This window comes from Cygnus olor, chromosome 3 (assembly GCF_009769625.2).
Source record: "Cygnus olor isolate bCygOlo1 chromosome 3, bCygOlo1.pri.v2, whole genome shotgun sequence".
Classification (NCBI taxonomy): Eukaryota; Metazoa; Chordata; class Aves; order Anseriformes; family Anatidae; genus Cygnus; species Cygnus olor.
The window spans coordinates 33,425,337-33,445,707 of NC_049171.1; positions in this window are offsets into that span (position 1 = coordinate 33,425,337).

Consider the following 20,371-nt stretch of genomic DNA (forward strand, 5'->3'; position numbering starts at 1 on the left):
GAGATCTATACCTATATAAAATATAATGTGCGTGTGTGTATTTATAGGTATATTTCTATGTGGAGAGATAGAGAGACCATAAATCCACAGGCTGTTAGATGCATCTCCCTTGCCTGTGACACATTTCTTTTCTGTCCTACATGGGGCCCAGGATGTATGATACACCTGATTACCTGGCACTGCAGAACTGTCATAAGTCCACAGAATAGGCACAGTTGCCATTCTTGATCATTATGGATTATAGGTTTTGTGATGGTACCTAAGCATGCTAGTCATGGTCCAGGACCCTTGTGTGTGGCACAATCACAGAACCAAAAATCAGGCAGAAACTACAATTAGATCTACATACACGGACAGTACTTAGTCTGATAGGCAACTTTCTCAGTATATCAGCAACTGTTGCTGAGTCTCTCAGGAATATACTGAAAAAACATATTCTAAAATATTTGTATTTATTGAATTTACAAATATATATGAGGAAGTTCCTCTCTCCTGAGAACAACAAGTTGGGAAAATGCATGAAAATGCTTCTTAAAAACAGATGCATGAGGAGGGTGGTGATAACTTTTATTGTTTAGAGCTGACATCCTGGCAATAAATGAATGATACAGCTGATCTTCAGTGCAATTGGAGAGAACTGAGAAAATAACACTTGCAGAGGCATTCCAAATTAGGAGCCAAGACATTTGGCATGCTCTTTTTAGGTCAGGTGCTAAAACACTGTAGTGTGCTAACATGAAACCAAACTGAAATCACAAAGGATGAAATCATCCTTTTTCTTTACTCCACTATCTATCCTGAATAAGGGCATGGATAATATCCTGAATAATATCCTCTACATGCTTTTAATTTCTGTCAAGTGAAAGACTAAGCCGTCTCCTTTATTCCAGACGACACGATCTCCTTTCCAGCTATACCCTAAAGAGCTGACAAACCATTGCTGGTAGGCAGGCTGAGTTTCTGGCTCACCCCCCTACAAACAGGCAGCCCTGGGGCAAGCTAAGGAGGAACATCTGACAAGGTCCAACCAACCAGCACAACAAACTTCAAAGTAGCCCCAAAGAAGTCATTGTCTGCGTCTGTCAGCAGAATGACATATTGTCCAATATTGAACAAGCACTAGTGTACTAACTGAAGTGCAGCTTTGCATGCATAAGACTAAGCTTTTGGGTACCTAATTATCGGCTCTGATTTGAGGTTTATATTAAAAATGTGGAGAGAAAAAAAAAAAAGAGAGAACCCTTCACTATGCTTTATCTTGACCCTTACAAGCTAGAAATAGCCAAAATGATGTTTTATATGACCCAGTATTGCCAAGAATAGCAGTCATATTTGTGGATTTACATTTTGAGTCCTTCATTTTGAGATAGCGGAAGAGGTGGGTGCAGAAAACTATCAGATAGTAAGCACCTGCTCTGCATATATTAGTGGTTTGACATATACCAAAAAGAAAAAAAAATGTTGCCAAAACAGAAATGGGATAACCTCAGAATTGCTGGGTTTGGTAGACATATACTAAGACTCTTTATGACTCTCTGGTCCTCACTATGCTTCCAGTTCCTGGAAGGATAAAAGAGCAATGGAAATCCTTAAATTGCCTACATGACAGATTAAACAGTCTGGTCTTACTGTAGCATTAAGAAACTTGCTTATAGACCTTGAGATCACAAGGCTGAGCAGGAAAACCAGACTTTGATTGCATCATATCATCATCAAATATGTGCAGTGGTATTGACAAAAGCCAGACATCCAAAGATTGCCTACATTTCCTTTAGGCAATCCAATCCAGATGCTCTCAAGTGACTTCTTGCAGTGCCCTGGTTGGAAAGAGGGATAAACTGGATGATCCCTTCAAAGGCCACAACCCACTCCAGCATAAAAATTGTAACAAGGACAATATACAAAAATTATTTCAATTTAAAACATTTTTTTAAACTACATGATTTCACAAATTAAGAAATACAGCCCAGAAAACCCTGGCAATGATTATTTGATTTGATCAGAACACTAATATGTTTTACAGCAGGAAGGAATTACTGAAAATGCTGCCATGTATATAAAGCTTTGCTTCTACTGACTAATTGCCTCTTTCTGTTTGGTATATCTCCAGAGGGCTTCAAAAATAAACTCAATTAGGTTGAAAAAGTATACATTTTGGATTATACTCATGTAGCTAAAAGGTTGTGGAAGTGATATATCTAGAAAAGCAGTTCAAAATACATCTATTAACATAACAGACTTTTGCCAGGAACCTATAGTCCAAACTCACATAGCCATATGTGAGTCACACAGCCATATGATTTAGGAGCCAAACACTCTTCATCTCATGTAGATGTATATTTAGGAGCCAAATACCCTTCATTTCAAAATATCATTGTGATTTTAGGCAATTCCAGTTGCAGAAAGCTGTACAATTGCATGCCTGGGCATGACAAGAGAAAAACTTCCTCAAGGTTTAAGGGTGGTTGAAGCTAATGCTCCATAATTCCTTGCCTTCCTTTTGTTCTGTTTTTCAATACTATTTGTACCAGAAATGCATGAATGTGTCAAAGCTAGGATGAAGATGCACATAATAAGGAAAAATATTTTTGTGCTCCATATAGACATCTATCTGTCCATGGGCTCCTGCCAATGAGTGTTCCTTCCAGCCCTAACCATTCTGTGATTCTGTTTCTCAAAAAAGAAAAAGAATAAATAAATTAATTAATTAATTAATAAAAGGAAGGCAGGTCTTATAGCAGAAAGAGGTGCTGGTACATCTAGAGAACCCAAAGAGAGGGAGATAACTCCTAGTAGAAATAAATCAGTTGTATGTCTTTACTCTGTCCTATACCCTGTGTCTCATGCATCAGCTGCACTATTCTTTCATCCTGTCTCTTCACATGCAGCCCTGTCTACATCAGGTGTTTCTCTCACAACAGCTAGACAAGAGAAGTGCAAGGATCAGAGAATGCAGATCTTTCTCCTGTCCTCAAGGCCTTGGAAAAATTCAGATTAGATCTATACAGGAAAGGGAAATGAGGTGTGAGAGAGGAAGACGAAGAGAAAGAGGAGAAGAAATAGACCCAGGAAAGTCTGTGGTGGGAAGAATCATGCCAAGAGATATACCAAGAGATATGCAAGAAAGGAAAGAGGAGTTACAGCCTGATTAAGAAGCAGATTTTTCACCAGATTCAGTGGCAGCACACTCTGAGCACAGGAGCAAGAAAGCCACAACAGGAATAAAAGCAAGACAGACTTTTTTCTCCCAGGAGCACCAGCATGTGCCAGGTCTAGCTGCATTGTCCATTCAACCAAGGTCAAAAATACAAGGTCATACTAATTTTCTTCTCAGAAAGTGTATTTCTTCTCAGAAAGAGTATTTCTTCTCAGAAAAAGTGGTTAGGTATTGGAATGGGTTGCCCAGGGAGGCGGTGGAGTCACCATCCCTGGGGGTGTTCAAGGAAAGGTTGGACCTGGTGCTTAGGGACATGGTTTAGTGGGTGACATTGGTAGCATACTGATGGTTGGACCAGATGATCTTGAAGGTCTCTTCCAACCTTAATGATTCCATGATTCTATGAGTGGCCATTTCATAATAGACACTGTCTCTGCAGGTTTGATATCTGTCCTAGACAACGTCAAAGGAGTATGCATAACACAGAAATCCGGATGGCGCTCAAGCCTTGTTGTACCCAAAAGCAAAGCCCACATCCTCAGTTTGCTTATACACCACAGTCTGCTGCACAAAAAGGGGCTTCCTGCCCTGTCACCACATCACAAGGGTGTAGTAATTATTCAGAAAAGAGCAAACACATAATGAACAGATATTAAATCCAACTTTTTAAATTGATTGTATGATTGACATAGGGAGAATCAATACTATTACCAAGATTCTGGCCTACATAGCAAAATGATTTCATGACAGCTGTGCTCAAGAAAATAGGAAATTTCCATTTGAAGGTTTTGTAAATCCACCCTCCAGCAATAAAGAAGCTCTTCTGAATGAGAAGGTGAGTAAAAGACTCCTTCCGAAGGACTACAGCATCTGAAGGTAGACTGAGCTTGGGCTGCAGTAGAAGAAATGCCACATAGCTGATACCTGCATAGTTGCTTTGGTCTATCTTGATTCCCAGAAAAAAGCTGTAAGATCACAGCTCCTGCTCCAATCTGTTAATGTCCAACAAAACTTTTCTAGCTCTTTGCATGACACGTGGGAAGAAAATCCTGACCCCAGGGGACTACTTGCCTGGGAAACCAAGCTCTGATGCTGAGCACCATGGATGAGATCTGACTTCCCACCATTGAAAACCGTCTTTCATGCAAGAAAATTCAAAATGCTCCAATTTTTTGGACATTGACTTTTAGAGACTCCATCTACCTGGATTGTGCCATTGTGCCTGCTGAGCTGGAGTATACAGGCAGTTCCTGATCGTGGGCTACAGCCTTTCTGATCAAGGCATGACAGCAGTCACTCTGCTTTCATTCTCCCAGGACTTATGGTGTCCTAAATTGACTCTGAAAATGACACAAGCCCCCGTATCCTGATCTTTTTGCACACTAAAAAGAATTCCTAGAGCTCAGCCCAATGGGCTTGTCTTGAACTATGGCTTTAAGGCTCATTTGAGATTCATGTGGTCAGGGTTTATATGTGGGAAAATGCATTTTCTCACCCCCACATTCATTCTATGCTCACATATAATCCGAATCATCCATTAAAGGTCTGCAAAATAATCATTATACTGGTCAAATATGTAAGGCAGTCAAGCAAAATTTACTCATCCACTCTGCTTCTGTGAGTCACCTTTTTCTTTTTTTAACTAGTAAGTAAAGAAGTATTTGTCTGCTGTCACCATTCATGGAAGAAGAGATGAATAGAGTTTCTGTGACTGTTTGTAAGCAATGTCCTCCTTCAGTGCTACTTTTTTCATGACAGTTCTGCAAGCCTGAAGTCAAAGCATTTCATTCTGATCTTATTTTATTGGGCTTTCTCAGAATCTGGGTGCTTGCTAGAGATGAAGAAAACACAGTGCAAACATAAAACCTCATAATTTAATTTATCAGCAGTTTTGCTTTTCAGGATTTAATCAAATTGTGACGATAGCTAGACATACTTTGAGGTAATTCTCTATGAGTTATTAACTTAATCACACTTCCAAATGTTTCTTCTTATGACTGTGGCAAATTTTTATCCCCATATGGGTGGAAAGGCTGACCTGAAAACCCCTCTTAGAACCAAGACTAACCAAAAAAGAAGAGATGTTTTGACCATAAACACTGGTTTTCCTGAATAGTGAACCTATTGTCAAACTGATGTTGCCCTTCACAGTATATCCAACTGTTAATACGTGAAGTCTAGCACTCCTTTTAGCAGCAGCAGACATGCTGGTAACAACCCAAGCTTAAAACTCTTCTGGCATATTTGGAAAGGTGTAGTGAAGTTAGAAATAGTTTCCATATTCCCAAAGCTGAGATTGATAAACCAGGTCAGATTATAGGACTCCCTTCAGATAAAGTAATTGTTAATCATTTTCAGGGCACTCATAAGCAAGGAGCATGTTTCCCATTTTCTCAGTCCTGTTTGTTATACACGCCAGGCCTCTCGACAATATCTGAGCCATTGCCAGAAGTGATTTTTATTATCTTAGCTAACCTGAGCAAGAAGTTACAGATGCTGGATGCAGTTTGCATCCTCCTTAACTGTGCCATTGAGTATGCTCACTTGGATTTGTAAATGGAGCCTCTTCAGGATTACTCACAAAGAATTGCCAGAGTATAGCAAACAGCTGTCCTCTGCATCACTATTTTTTAAGGAAAGACCAGCACATTCTTAATTATTTTGATTTATTTTTTTTTAATGCAACAATTTCCACCTGTGCTTGTAAAGGTTTCTTGCAAATATTTTACCAATAAACTATTTTTTTCCAGTGACAAGAATTTTTCAAGTCTTTTTTTTTTTTTTTTTTTTTTGTCAGTGTTGTTGTTGGGAATGTAGCAAATTCAGGTTCAAAGCACTCAGTATCTCTTAAAAACTGTACATAAAATCAACATGAAATGTAACTTAATTTGAGACCCACACTAATTTTTCAGTGCAGTACAACATTAAGTTGCTCTTAAATAGATCATTTCAGTAGTATATGAATATGACATTCATATACATATGATATATATATACATATTCATGAAGATATGAATATCTTCAGCGTATTTATCATAGTATCTTTATTCATTGAGCCTAGTCCCCACAATGGCAGACACTGTACCATGTAATGAGACACTCTCTAGCTACAGACTTTGCCAGAATCAGAATCCTCCCATAAGAATTCTCATCTGTACTTTCACCAATCTTCATCTCAAAACTCACTGCATTTGCAGGCTTAATTTTTTGAGAAGCTTAGTTCAGAAACTTACTGTATTCTTAATTTACATCTTAATTATATTTATGGTCATTTTCATAATGACTCTTCCCTTTCCCCTTCACTGAGATTTACCAGTTCCTCCCCAACATAGATCTAGACAGCAAGATTTCATTACTTTTTTTTTTTTTTTTTTTTTTTTTTTTTATGTCTGTGGAGTTGGATCACAGGGAAACTGAGCACTCTGGAATACTGCAGCAGATTGGATTATGACATCTTTCTTTTTGTCTGTGTGACTTGGAATTGAAAAAAACTGAAACTTCAAACTCTGGCCCATTCCCTACATTTCCTGGTAACGACAGCAGACATGGGCCATTTGTGAACAGCTCAGACCTTTGGACGCCACTTACACACACAAGACCTGTTCCAAAATCCAGTATACTCAATGGAAAGACTTCTGGTTGACTTCCATTCTCTCTGGACCAGGAATACTTCATTGGTCTAGAACATACATGCTGTCTTTTGCTGCTTTTTCTCCACGTAGTAGCACATACATATTGCCCCTGCAAATCTTTTCCAATTAGTGTGCCAAAATATAGGCCCAAGTGTTTTACCACGAAGTTTCCTTCTTCATAGCAATTTGTTGTGGTTTTAACCCGGCCAGCAGCTAAACACCACACAGCCGTTTGCTCACCCTCCCCCCTCCCTCTCTGGGATGGGGGAGAGAAATGAGAAAACTGAGGCCTGTGGGTTGAGATAGAGACAGTTTATTAGGACAGAAAATATAATAATAATAATAAAATAATAATTATTATTAATAATAATAATAATAATAATATGTACAAAACAAGTGATGCACAATACAATTGCTCACCACCCGCTGACCGATGCCCAGCCTATCCCCAAGCAGCCGGCCCCCCCACCCCGGCTAGCCACCCCTATATATTGTTTAGCATGACGTTAGATGGTATGGAATACCCCTTTGGCCAGTTTGGGTCAGCTGTCCTGGGTCTGTCCCCTCCCAGCTCCTGCTGCACCCCCCAGCCTGCCCGCTGGCAGGACAGAGTGAGAAGCTGAAAAGTCCTTGGCTTGGTGTAAGCACTGCTCTGCAACAATTAAAACATCAGCATGTTATCAGCGCTCTTCTCATTCTAATCCAAAACATAGCACCCTACCAGCTACTAGGAGGAAAATTAACTCTATCCTAGCTAAAACCAGGACACAATTGCAAGTCACCACATCCAAAATGGCAAACCAGTAAGTTGCAAAAGTTCAGTAATGAATATAATACAGTATCTATAATGTGAAAAAAAAAAAAAAAAATGAAATAAGATTCCTATTATGGAGAAGTGGTTTTAAGAAATACTGATCCCTTCATGAAAATTTGAAGCCATCAGAAATGGCAAGAAAATTAACATGAGAATTATGTGGGACTTTACCCTCATCTCCACAAACACAAAATTTTTGTTTGCACATAAAAAAAATAATTATGCTAATCTGTGGTGAGAGTCATTGATTGTTTTCACTGACAAAATTTATTGTTAGATTGCCAGAATTGTATAATAATCATGGAATGTTTCACTAAATGTAAAAATTGAACTGAGCTCCTGTAAGAATGGGAAAATTTGGCAGAGTGCAAAGTTTTGGATCTTTGCACAGCATGTGAGGAAGAGATGTTCCCTGTGATCTATTAGGAAAGCATCTCAGTGTGTCTGAGAGAGAGAAGGGCACAGGAATTTCTGAGCCTGGTGGAGCCAGACAAATACATTTTGTAAAGCGGCAATCCTGGAGACAAATCAGTAGACCCTCCTACAAGACAAAATTCTGTGCATGTTGTGTGCATGTTTGTGTGCAATTTATTTAAATTCTGTATGCACTGGCCCCACCAGCCTGGCACTTCTATGCTTGTGCCTGACCTGGACAAGTTCTGTCTATCCTTACCATGCTTCACAGGTAGCTTTACAGCCCAGATTGATTTCCACATTTCCCTCCTTGGATTGGCCCTGAACAGTTTTACTGTGAATGTCCATCCTCCAGCAGCACAGTTCACCACACTGAGATGACTTACTACAGTGCCTTCGTGCAAGTAAGGCCAAGACATTCATGAAGCAGGTTCAGAGACACAAATCCATCTTGCCTAAACAAATTAGGGAAAAGGTATTGTGTGTAATAACATCTGAGCTGTTAACTGATATCCATACATATGTGAAAATCCTTCAGGGAAAAGAATACTCTTAGTCCTTCTCCAGCCCAAGGTGGTGCCATGGAAACAGCCTATTTATTTTTCCCTTCATACTATGATCCTGTTGCTGGGTTGAAGGTAGAGCAATATCTTTCAGAGGATGAATTTCCAAAGCATATAATCTGAAGTAGCACCTCCAAATTATATTCTATATAAACCATTCAAAATTGCAATGAAATTGTTCATCATAAATCTGAACACATTTTAAAGTCTGAGCTTTTGGGGGATGTAAGAAAAATAAGGACAGGACAGGCAAATATAAGAACAACCCAAGTTTTCCACTTGCAACATTGATTCCAGAGTAACACTGGATTAGAGTCAAGCAGGATTATGATGTCAGAGCAGAAAGATTAAGATGATAAATAAGACATCGAAAGAAAAGATATCTATAGATATTAAAGATAAGATTTGGTTTTATTTTCAAAAATATTCCTTGGGAACTTTACACTCTGCAAGAACATTCTGTACTGCCATGAGCAAACAAAAAGCAATGGGAAAGACCAGTAAGACCACTTTCAAACACATAAATAAAATTGTCTGTAGGCATGACATCACAGCCCATAAAGGCCTTCAGTGTTAGGGTTTAATTCTGTTTTCAGAGCATCATGAGTATTATTTTTAGACTTGGTATCTTGAATAACATGAGGGTGGTGGGGAAGAATGAAAACAAGGAATCAAAATGTTCCTCTATTGATCAAAGATCTGAAGGCAGTTTTTCCCACCAGCTGACACAAAGTATTTCAGCACTTTTCCTGAAGAGCAGCATAGCTAGAAATAGCTATAGGGCATGGACAGTCCTCCTGGCAGTGATGTAAACTGTTGGTTTATCTCCTGAATGATCAGACACTTTTGTTTGTTGTCAGTGCACTAATGTGGCATAATAAATGAAGCCCATTTAGATAAAGACATGTAATTATTTCCTCCCTGAAGCTTTGTGATAAATCCTGGCAATAAACCAAGCTCTGACTGAAAGGCCTGAATCTACTTCTACAGAAAGAACAGTTGAGAGATAAGGTCAAAATAGTATGTTGCATCTGACCAACAGTCTGCCACAGAGCGACAAACTACTGAAAGGTAGCGGCCAGTGATCTCCCCCAGATCATTACCATACAGAGGATGCTCCTCTAACAAACATCTCTTTTAAGGGGTGAGAAGGTTCCCATTGTGGTTGGTCACTGGTGTTCCAGCCATTGGCTGGGTCCATGCCCCAGAGCTTTCACTGGCTGGCAACTAATGGTCTATTTAAAAGCAGAACATTTGAGTGAGGTACAGTGTTGGTCCTCCATTACTTTTAGTTCCTTATAAAAAGGCAGGACAACAATAGGGGATAGAAAGACATGTATTCACTCCTGCCTCACTTTCACAGCCTAAAAGAAGGTCTGCAAAAATCTCGCTTCCCCGAAGTGCCCCTCCAAGCTGGCTACAATTCTTTATCTTGCAAGGTGATGGGAAAAGGTTAAGAGCAGGAGTTAGATAAGCACAGTCAGAAAACAGCTACTTTATAATCTCCTCCTTCCATTGCCCTTCATCAGTCCTAGGATGGCTCTTGCTCAAAATGATTTTCTATAGTATTAATTACCTTAATTTTTAATTCTACACATGTACTAAAAACAAAACTGTTCTGGTCCAAATTCAGATCTGCCTGGATCAACTCAGAACTGCATCTTTTCATATCCTGGTAGTAGCTGGACTCTGACACAAAACACAAAACTCAGCTGCATGTAGGATCAGAACGATAAAGTGCTGGATGACCTGGGTGGGTCATCAATTATGCAGGTCCTGAAACACCACTAGGTCATCGAAGACCCATCAGAGATGCTCATAGCCACCTCTGCACAAATCAGGCTCCCAGCATGTTTCAAAACTGTGGTCGCTAGTATTCTGTCATTTGCTTACGTAAAAACTTTGTCATCTCTAAAAGTTCACCTCTGAAAATAAGCCTCTATTTTAAATGTTTTGACAGTGACTGCATTAAATTACATGACTCATGTCACAATACTTGGAAACTTGCTGTGCTAATGGAGGATGTTCAACATTTCTTTGAGATAAATTTGCAGTGGGAGCTGCGGGGGAAGGCTAGGCTGGAAAGACTTCAAGATCTGAGGAGATCAGAAAATAGTGTTAATAACATATTCATGCTTTATCTGAACAACTATTTTAACAGCATGAGAAAGTGTATCAGAGATTCAAATTACATCAGTTTTATTATGCTTGCCCAAGTATTTTCCATGACGGAACAATCTACCTTGCATTACAGGAATTAGTGAAGAGCCAATTGCTGAATCACAAAATCACAAAATAGTTGAGGTTGGAAGAGACCTCTCAAGTTTATCTTGTCCTCTGCTCAGTCTATCTGGGTAAACTGCATTAGGTGACCTTGATTTAGCAGGAGGTTGGACAAGATGACCCCAGCAGATCACTGAAAAGGACAAAGTCTTCCTGAAAACTAGTAATATGGTCTTGCTTTTTGCCCTCTTCTCTCCTCTCCCAATCCTGATCTCCACTATCTCATGGTCACTGCAGCTAAGGCTGCCTTTGACTTTTATAACCTCCATAAGCCCTTCCTTGTTCATAAGCATGAGGTCCAGTACAGGATTTGAACTTGATGGCTCCTCTATCACTTGCAACAAGAAGTTGTCATTGATGCTGTCCAGGCACCTCCTGATTTGCTGATGCCCTGCTGTGTTGACTCTCCAGCAGATACTTCAGTGGTTAAAGTCCCCAAGAGGATGAGGGCTTGTGAACACAAGGCTATATCTAGCTGTCTGTGTAAGACTTCAACTTCAGTCAGGCAGCCTATAGCAGACATCCACTGCAATGTCACCTGTACTGGTCTGCTCTTTGAACCTTACCCATAAGTTCTCAGTTGGGTTACCATCCGTCCCCAGGCAGAGCTCCATGCTGCTGCTTCACACAAAGAGAAACATCTCCTCCTCAACTTCCTGGACTGTCCTTCCTAAGGAGCCTGCATCTGTACATTGCACAACTTCAGTTATGCAAGCTATCCCACCATATCTCCATGATCCCAACAAGATCATAGCTCTGTAACTGCATACAGATCTCAAATTTCTCATGTTTATTCTCCCTCCTGTGTATTAGTATAAAGGCACTTCAGAGAGGCACCTCATGGTGATTTCCCAGAATGTGTTTGGGAGGTTCCCAATATGGGTAGCCTTGTTTACATGCTGGTCCTTGTGGTGACCCTTCTTAAGTTCATTAATGTATTTTTGCTTAGAAGTCTTTGCAGTGTACATGCACTTCAGCAAAATGAGGAGTGAGTGAAAAATGATCTAATAAACTGATGGATGGTGCACTAAAATTTGCCCCATTTTTCAATATCTATCAAGTTCTGATTGGATAGGAAGAAATTAACAAAATTTAAGTGCTCTTTCAGTGTAAGAGAAACCACACAGGTAATTTTTTTATTGTTGTTATTATTATTGTCCATCTACTTACATTTCATTTAAATATATATGATGACAGAGAGACTTCTATGAATTACAAAACTAGAATCATAGAATCATTAGGGTTGGAAAAGACCTTAATTTCATTTTTACTCATCATTTATTAAAATAATTATGCTTTTATACATCTTAGAGAGTATGCTTCTATTCAGTGACGGATATTTTTAGCAGAAATGTCCTTTGTGTGTCCAACTTATTAGGAGAGATGGATGGATAATTTTTGTATGTGAGAGAGAACTCTTTTCTCTACTTTCTTTCTCCTTGTAGCATTTTCTAGGTTCTACCTTAAAAAATAACCCACAAGGAAATTATTCTGCATTTTACTTTACAAAACTATACAATACTAATAGCATGCTTATTTCAGACACTCAAATTCACCCATCCAAGGATGGCCACCCATCCTCAATAAGGAACGAGGTTCCATAATGCAAAATATAATCTAGGTATGAGAACCACTGAACCACCAATCATGGAGTATTCACCATGCAGTCTTCTAAATGGCCTGGTTGGCTAACCAGTGGGAGAAAAAAAAAATAAAAAATCTAACTAAAGGCTTCATACTTTGCTCTTGACTGTCTATCTTTCTCTAGGTACCTACTACTTTCTCATAGAAAGCACTGGGCCACTTAGAAGTATGGGCTCACAACAAAGAAAGCTTCAGTGGCTGACCCCATAGAGTTTCCAAGGCTACATTTAGACATTACAGCTGTCCCATACTTTGGGCAATGCCATCCCACTGCCTCGCTTGAGCTACCACCCAGACCCAATTCCACGCTCTCACTTGGCCTCTAGTTTATATACTTTGTGTGCCAAGGACACTTGCTAGCATTTTTTCTCTGAGTTTCCAGGAGACTTCAGTGGAAGTTCGTGTTCACTGAAAGTCAGACAACGAAAGTCAAATATTCATCTTCACTGAAGTCAGACAATATGTTCTTACATACTAGACATTTTTGAAAATATAACCATTTCATTTAGAGTAAGGCTGCATAACCCCTTCAGGACAGACACATGCAAACCCCACATGCATTGGAAGATGGGTTGTTACAAGCCAATTCCATATGAGGAGCTATGTAGATATGTTATCTTGCCATTCAGCCTCAGTAAAAAGTACAGTCTCAGCAGAGCTGAGCATGCCTAAGCACCACGACAGCATGGCTAACCAGTCTCCTTTAAAAAGCTGTTTCACAGCTGAACCCAAAGTGTAACTTGACTCAGTGCCTAAACAGAAGTTGAAGTTTCTGGAAGAAAAAAAAGATTAACTCAGAATACTGAGACCCATTGAAAATTTGGACGTAATTCATGGAATTCAATACTTATCCATTTCCAAAGAGTTTATTAAAAGCAAAACCCTATTGGTTTGGAAGGAACTGGTTCTTCCTCCAGTGGATTTTTCCACCACACAGAGATGTGGCTTTTCAAACAGCACAATGCTCAATGCTGCTAATGTTACAGGATGACCATAGTCCAATGCAATGTGCCAAAAGACTACATACTAAGAAAATGAGAAATGTTCCTTGTAGGTCTTGGCTGCCAAAGATAAATTGATTCATGCAGATTTAGAAATATGCATAATTTCGTAACATTTTTGCAAATGATGAGCGAGGGGAAATAATAGCAAGAATAAAATCAGATTTATCAGATAAAGCTGAATGAACTTTAATTTGGAACAAAATGTAATGCACTAATTTGGATTACAGTGAGAACTTCCCAGCTGTTGTATTTGGGGCCATTCTTCAGACTGGAAAATCAAAATAGAAAAAATAGATAAAATACATATCATGTCAAGACATTATAGTGAATATACATCTTATGAATCAAAAAACATGTTTTATCATAGTGTATCTCATTCTATTAACTGTTTACACAGAATGCAAAATGTGGGTAAAAAAAAGTCGTTCTGTGTAGCAAATAGAAGTTGTTTTGATCTTCTGGGATTCTGAAAGCACAATTGACTGGACTGTCTTAACTGAACATGTAGTATAACATCAAAGTATCCCAAGAGCAATCCTTCATAGTGAACAATATTTTTATGAACAATATTTTTATATTTTGGTGTTGTGAATCACCATAAGAACAATGTGTTATGTGTTGACTTACACGCATTTGTGAAAAAACAGAATGCATGCAGAAAGTCTGATAAAGCCTGTTAACAGGTAATATAAATAAGGCAGTTATGTCCTTCCTGAACCCTTCTGGGTAAGAATCTGAAATGAAAGTACCTTTGCATATGACCATTCAGACACTTTTTTAAGTCTAAAATCTCTAAATTCAGATTGAACTTTACTTCATTTTACAAGGCTATCTTAAAAGTACTTCTAAGAAGGTATAGATAATATTTTTCTTTGAGAAATCATGAACTCTTGATCTACTTGAGGTATAAGGGGTTAGCCTCTTCTCACAGATAACTAGCAATAGAACAAGAGAGAATGGCCTCAAGCTGCACCAGGGGAGGTTCAGGTTGGAAATTAGGAGACATTTCTTCTCAGAAAAAGTAGTCAGGCATTGGAACGGGTTGTCCAGGGAAGTGGTGGAGTCACGGTCCCTGGGGGTGTTTAAGGAAAGGTTGGACCTGGTTCTTAGGGACATGGTCTAGTGGGTGACATTGGTAGTAGACTGATGGTTGGACCAGATGATCTTGGAGGTCTTTTCCAGCTATAATGATTCTATGATTCTACTCAAATATGCAAGATTAATCTATTAAAAATGCACAATGCTATTATGCAGAAAACATGAAAAGCTGGTTTTGTGATATCTAGCCATATATGTCTTTAATATTATATATTCAGCTTTAAAGTGACATAGAATGAATCGAAAATATGAATGGATTTTTTTTTCATTTAAGGCAGAATTTAATATTGTAAGTTGAAAGTCTGAGTAAAGCAGCTAGACAGAAGTTGAGACATATTACAGATGAAATGAGTCAGAGTCACACAACTGAATGAATGCTCTCATGCAGGATTGTCAGAGAAAACCTTTATTTTTGGAAATCTGTAACATTGCTTTTGACACAGCCATGCTTGTTTTAAAGATTATTGCCTGTGTCTCATTTTAGTGTCTTTCCATCTAAATTCCTAAGAGAATTGACTAAAATATCTATTTATGAATAGCTGGCTGTAGCTCATATTCATTCTCCATTTTTATTTCCTATCACTATATACTGGTGCATAAAACTGGGTACAACAATCTTTATTCATATTCAGGAACATTCTCACATCTGAAAAAATCTCAGACACCTCCTGCTCCAAATGACTAAATTTTTAGGACATGCAGATACTGTATCTGTGTATCTTCTGCCAGAAAAGGATGGTGGGGACATTTATTTAAAAGCATAGACCTCTTACCTTCTGTTTTTGTATTCCTGTTGATCATCAACTACAATCTTCATAATTTCTGCTCCTAGCAAATCTCAATGAATCCCAGTAAATTGCACTTCTTTAAATATATGAACATGAAGGTTTGTGAGTGAAACTGTATGCTTGTTTTTAACTTACTCCTGTTCCACTGTCTGCAGTACAAGTATTATATGCCTAATATCTTGGTTCTTAATTTATTTTACCTCTCTGTTTTCAGCAGAGACCTCATTGTCATCTTTATTTAGTGATGACACTCAGTACCTTCCATCCTTCCAGCAAGATAGTGCCGCATTCACCATCGTCTTCCAGCATCAAGAGCCATTGCCCCTCATGGCACACTTCCAGCCTTACAGGGAACAGTCCTTCCAGAGACGCATTTTGTACTATCCAGCTTGCAGAATGAATAGCCCCAATGATGACCACTTAAGCATCTCCCAAACTAGAGACCAGAAGACACTGATAGGCCTGACTGTTCCTGACCAGCCTCCACTGGAGCCTCCCCACCCTGCCTGTGCTAGGGACACCTTCTCAGTCCAGTCTGGGGATGCATCCAATAAAGCTGCAGCAAGGCCAGTCTCTAGTTATTAAAACAGGACCTTATGCAGGGACGGTTTGCTATCAATGTGTAATACCTGAAGGGAGGCTGCAAAGAGGATGGAGTCGGGTTCTTTTCAGTGGTGTCCAGTACCAGGACAAGAGGCAATGGGGACAAACTGGAACACAAGCAGTTCCCTCTGAACATCAGGAAGCACTTCTGTGCTGTGTGGGTGACAGAGCACTGGCACAGGCTGCCCAGAGAGGTTGTGGATTCTCCCACCTTCGAGATCTTCAAAAGCTGCTTGGACATGGTCCTGAGCAGCCTGCCCTGGTTGTCCCTGCTTGAGCAGGGGTTGGAGCAGATGGCCTCCAGGGGGCCCTGCCAACCTCAGCCATTCTGTGACAGCACGGAGCTCTTGTACTTTTCCTCATGCTGGGCAGCATTAGACAAGTATGGATATTCTAATATGTTGATTATCCAAACCAAGAAGTCCTCTTGCATATGCAGATCCCCAAGTTATTGTTTTCATACTGCACCAGCTGGATACACTTCTAGAACCTTCCTACGGAACGTGTCTTCTCATGACTTTACAGGAAACTTTGATATTAATTTTAAAGCTTGTCACTAAAAATAATAATAATAAAATAAAATTTTATCTCACAAGCTAAAAGATGAAGTACTTGCTAAAGTGGATTGGCTTCCATTTGTCCATTCGTGTTTATTACCTGCTGGCATACAAACTAATGGGGTGATCTCTCCATCAGTTTACCAGAATGGATAGCATAACTTGGGCTGTGCATGTGAGACAAAAGAAACAGCATTCAGAAACCTGTCTCTCATAAAACACTTTTTTTTTTTTTTTTAATTAAGTGTGAAGATGCTCCTTATGAGAATGAGCACATCACTTCACCTTCTGGAATGCCTAAAAGTAGATGGAGTTTGAATGAGGAAACCCAGCATGCAAGAGCTCTTTACATTTTGTCTGAAAGGAAGAACTTCAAGTCATATTTTCTCCTTCTCTTTCCCTTCATGATAAAGAAAAAAACTTTCTTCCACCCTTGATGGCTCACACTTCCTCCCAAACAGCCCTAGGAGAAAGTGCAGCCACCACACTGCACAAGCTGGTGACTACAATTGAACATTTCCCTGTGTGATTTCACCTTTGCTCCTTCACATGTGATCTTTGCTTGTTCCTTTTCCTGAACACTTCAGGTTCACAGATGCCAGTCCAGTAACCCACATCGAGTGAGGGAGTTAGAAATTTGTTGGGCTGGGACACAGTTCTCAAATTCTTTCTTCTCTCCATGATTTCATCTAGCTGAGCAAGAAGATAGTGAACCTTCTCCCACCCCAGCTGGAGAAAGAGGATGTGTGTTAAAAGAAATAAATAAAGGCAAAGCCCAGGTTAGAAGTATATGGCATTTAGGGAGTCTCTTTTTCTTGAAATTCCTTATTTGTGTGGCTAACTGATAATGCACTCGGTGCATTAATGTGTTTGGGCTCATAATAATCATATGCATTGAGGAAACTATTGGGAATCTTGTTAATGCTGTTTTCCCTTTTTTTTTTTTTTTGTCACGTCTAATATCTCAGATTCAGGAGGAGATGGGAGCAACCTCTGACCCTATTATTGTACACAGTTCTTGCAAAAGATAGTTTCTCTACCCAGTTTCCTTGACCTTTGGGTGGTCTCTTACCTTGGGCCAGAACTGTTCTGAATCATGGAAATTCTTGAATTTCATGCCACTGACTGAAGTATAACTTCTAATTGTTGCTATACATTTAAAAGTTTTTCTCCTTAGATGCCTGAAATCTTCACATATTTCAGTAGCAATTCTATAAATTCAGATTTCAGGAAGTAAGTGTTGTAGAGGGAAAACACATCTTTTAGACATGTCTTTGAGATATGAGACACATACAAGATACGTTTGGTGCCATTTTGACTTCTGTTGTTACTGAAAAGAGATGAGTTAGGAAGACAGAAATTTAACCTCAGGATATTATGTTGGAGGATGCACTGACTGGGATTTTGTAGTCTACAGGAGTTTTCTGTCAGATATACTGTACTCCAGGGCATTGCCAAATAACAGCATAGAGTATTCATGGTATTCTGAAGAACTGCCAAAGAAAACAAGTCTGCAGATTCTCCTTTATTTGATGATATGCTGACATTTCTCATATCAACAGTTTCTAGAACTGAAATCTGAAGTATAAACATGTAAGGATGGATACTGGGCCATGACGCCTTTTCAGCTTTTTAGGGACAAATCCTAAACACACTGAAATCAGACAAAATTCAGTAATTGGAGGAAAAAAATGGACTTTGAATTTTAAAAAAATAAACTAAAAACAACCTTCCCTTGTCTTTGAGTGGGTGTACTTACGCATGACTGTGTGTACGTGCATATGTGTATATACAAAAATATATTTGTAGCATTTTTAAGATTATTTTTCTTCCTATTTCAAACCTTGGTTATAGCTATATGTCTTTGGTTATTTACACATAAATTAAAGTCCATTCAAGTTTAAAAAGTATTATTTTTCACTGTCTTCCATTGCGGGGGGGGGGGGGGGGGGGAAGTACTTTTTTTTTTTTTTGTAATGGTGTAGCGGAAACTGATTTGGAATGAAAACATGTCTTGAACTATCTCACATGGTAATTGACACCTGTAGCTACATATAAGAAGAAAAGAATAAAATCTACTGAGATGACTTCCTGCTGTTAATGTATTTCAACAGCAATATAAAAGCAGGAAGAGGACAAATGGTATAAAAGATACGGGGCAGATTGTAAAGGCCAATACTCATACAAATATCAACAACAAGGAACCCTAAAATTCTGATCCTAAAATCCTACCTTGCCCTTTTGTCCTCAAGACAGACAACAGAAAAATGCGGGTCACATGGGATGCATGATCCACAAACCAAGGGAACTCTATTAATCTGGTTTAATGGTGTATACAGCCATCAAAATAAAATAAATAAATAAATAAATAAATAAATAAATAAATAAAAAAAGTTTTTGGAGCAGAAAGTAGGAAGAAGGTTCTGAAGACATCAGATGGATCTCTCCTTGGCAGCCTTTTCTTTGCCAGGCTAAGCAAACCCAGCTCCCACATACACCAGGCACTCCAGCCCCCAGTCCACCTTGGTGACTCTCCACCAGACTCGCTCCAACATGAATTTGTCCTTGTCACTGGGGAGCCCAGAGCTGCACACATGGGAGGGCTGCATAGAGGGGAATAGCACATAAACTTCAGGAAGGAAAGGCAGCAAGGATTATGCAGGGCATGACATGTTGGCATAACTGATAAGGAGAAACAGGTGCTGTACAGTGTACAGTAATTTGAATTGATTTGCTCTGTTCATTGTCATGAAAGGAGCCTGAAGCTTCAAACATTAACATGTTGCAACTTTCCAGTGGTGGTTACTATGAGACATAAACAGCAGGCCATTATAACACATAAACATCTCACATTTGCTTTAGCTTGGTAGCTGTAAAAATAGCATTACTCAAGGTATTTATCAGTTATATACTTCCCAGACAGGGGAACTTCTGTCATGTTCAGCACTGGGGTTCTGGTAACTTACAAATGTCTTTATTTTGCACTACTTTAGAGACCAGTAATTCTGGTGATGTTTTTGGCAGAGGTATCTGGATAGGTGCAGTCTCTAACAGAAAAGGATATAGATTTTCTTTTCTCTTTTCCAGTATTTCCTGAGCATCTGAAGCTTTTCTGCCATTATTATAGCTGGAGGAAATGTAACTATCTCCGTCAGTATTTTTAACCTAGGAAATGTGCTTGGATAACATGCTATGAAAAGGAGAGACAGAAGGTATCTTATTTCTTCTCTGTCCTATTTTTAGTTTTGTTCAATATCTAATATTATATAAATAATATGTATAGTGACTCAGAAAATAAGTTGAGGTAGGTTAAAGGGGTCAAGTTATTAGAACTTCTGAAACTGAGAGGTCAATGGATGTCTCAAAGTAAGCACACAGAAATGTCGTGTTCCCAGATCTGCAGCAACTCAAAAGTCCAGTCAGTAGCTTGCACCACTCTAGGAAGAAGTATGGGTCATACAAAGAAAAGGTAGTCACCATGAACCAAGCCTTCAAGGCATCCAGAACTGTCTTTATAAGAATGAAAGTGGAAGTTAAACTGGGGACTAAACTATTCTCTAAGAATAGTTCAGAAACAAAGTGCATCTTTCAAGGATGAAGAAATTCAGAACAATGCTGACCCAGAAACGAGACTGAGAGCAGAATGTGAGTCACAGTTCAAATATCTTGCTGCATTCCTTCATTAAATATATATATATATTATTGCAAAGAGCTTTTTACATCTCCAAGCTTGCAGAACAGATTTGTTGAATGAACGCAAGACTATAAATTCAATTTTACTAAAGTCGGTGGCAAAATGTAGGTGATGTTACAT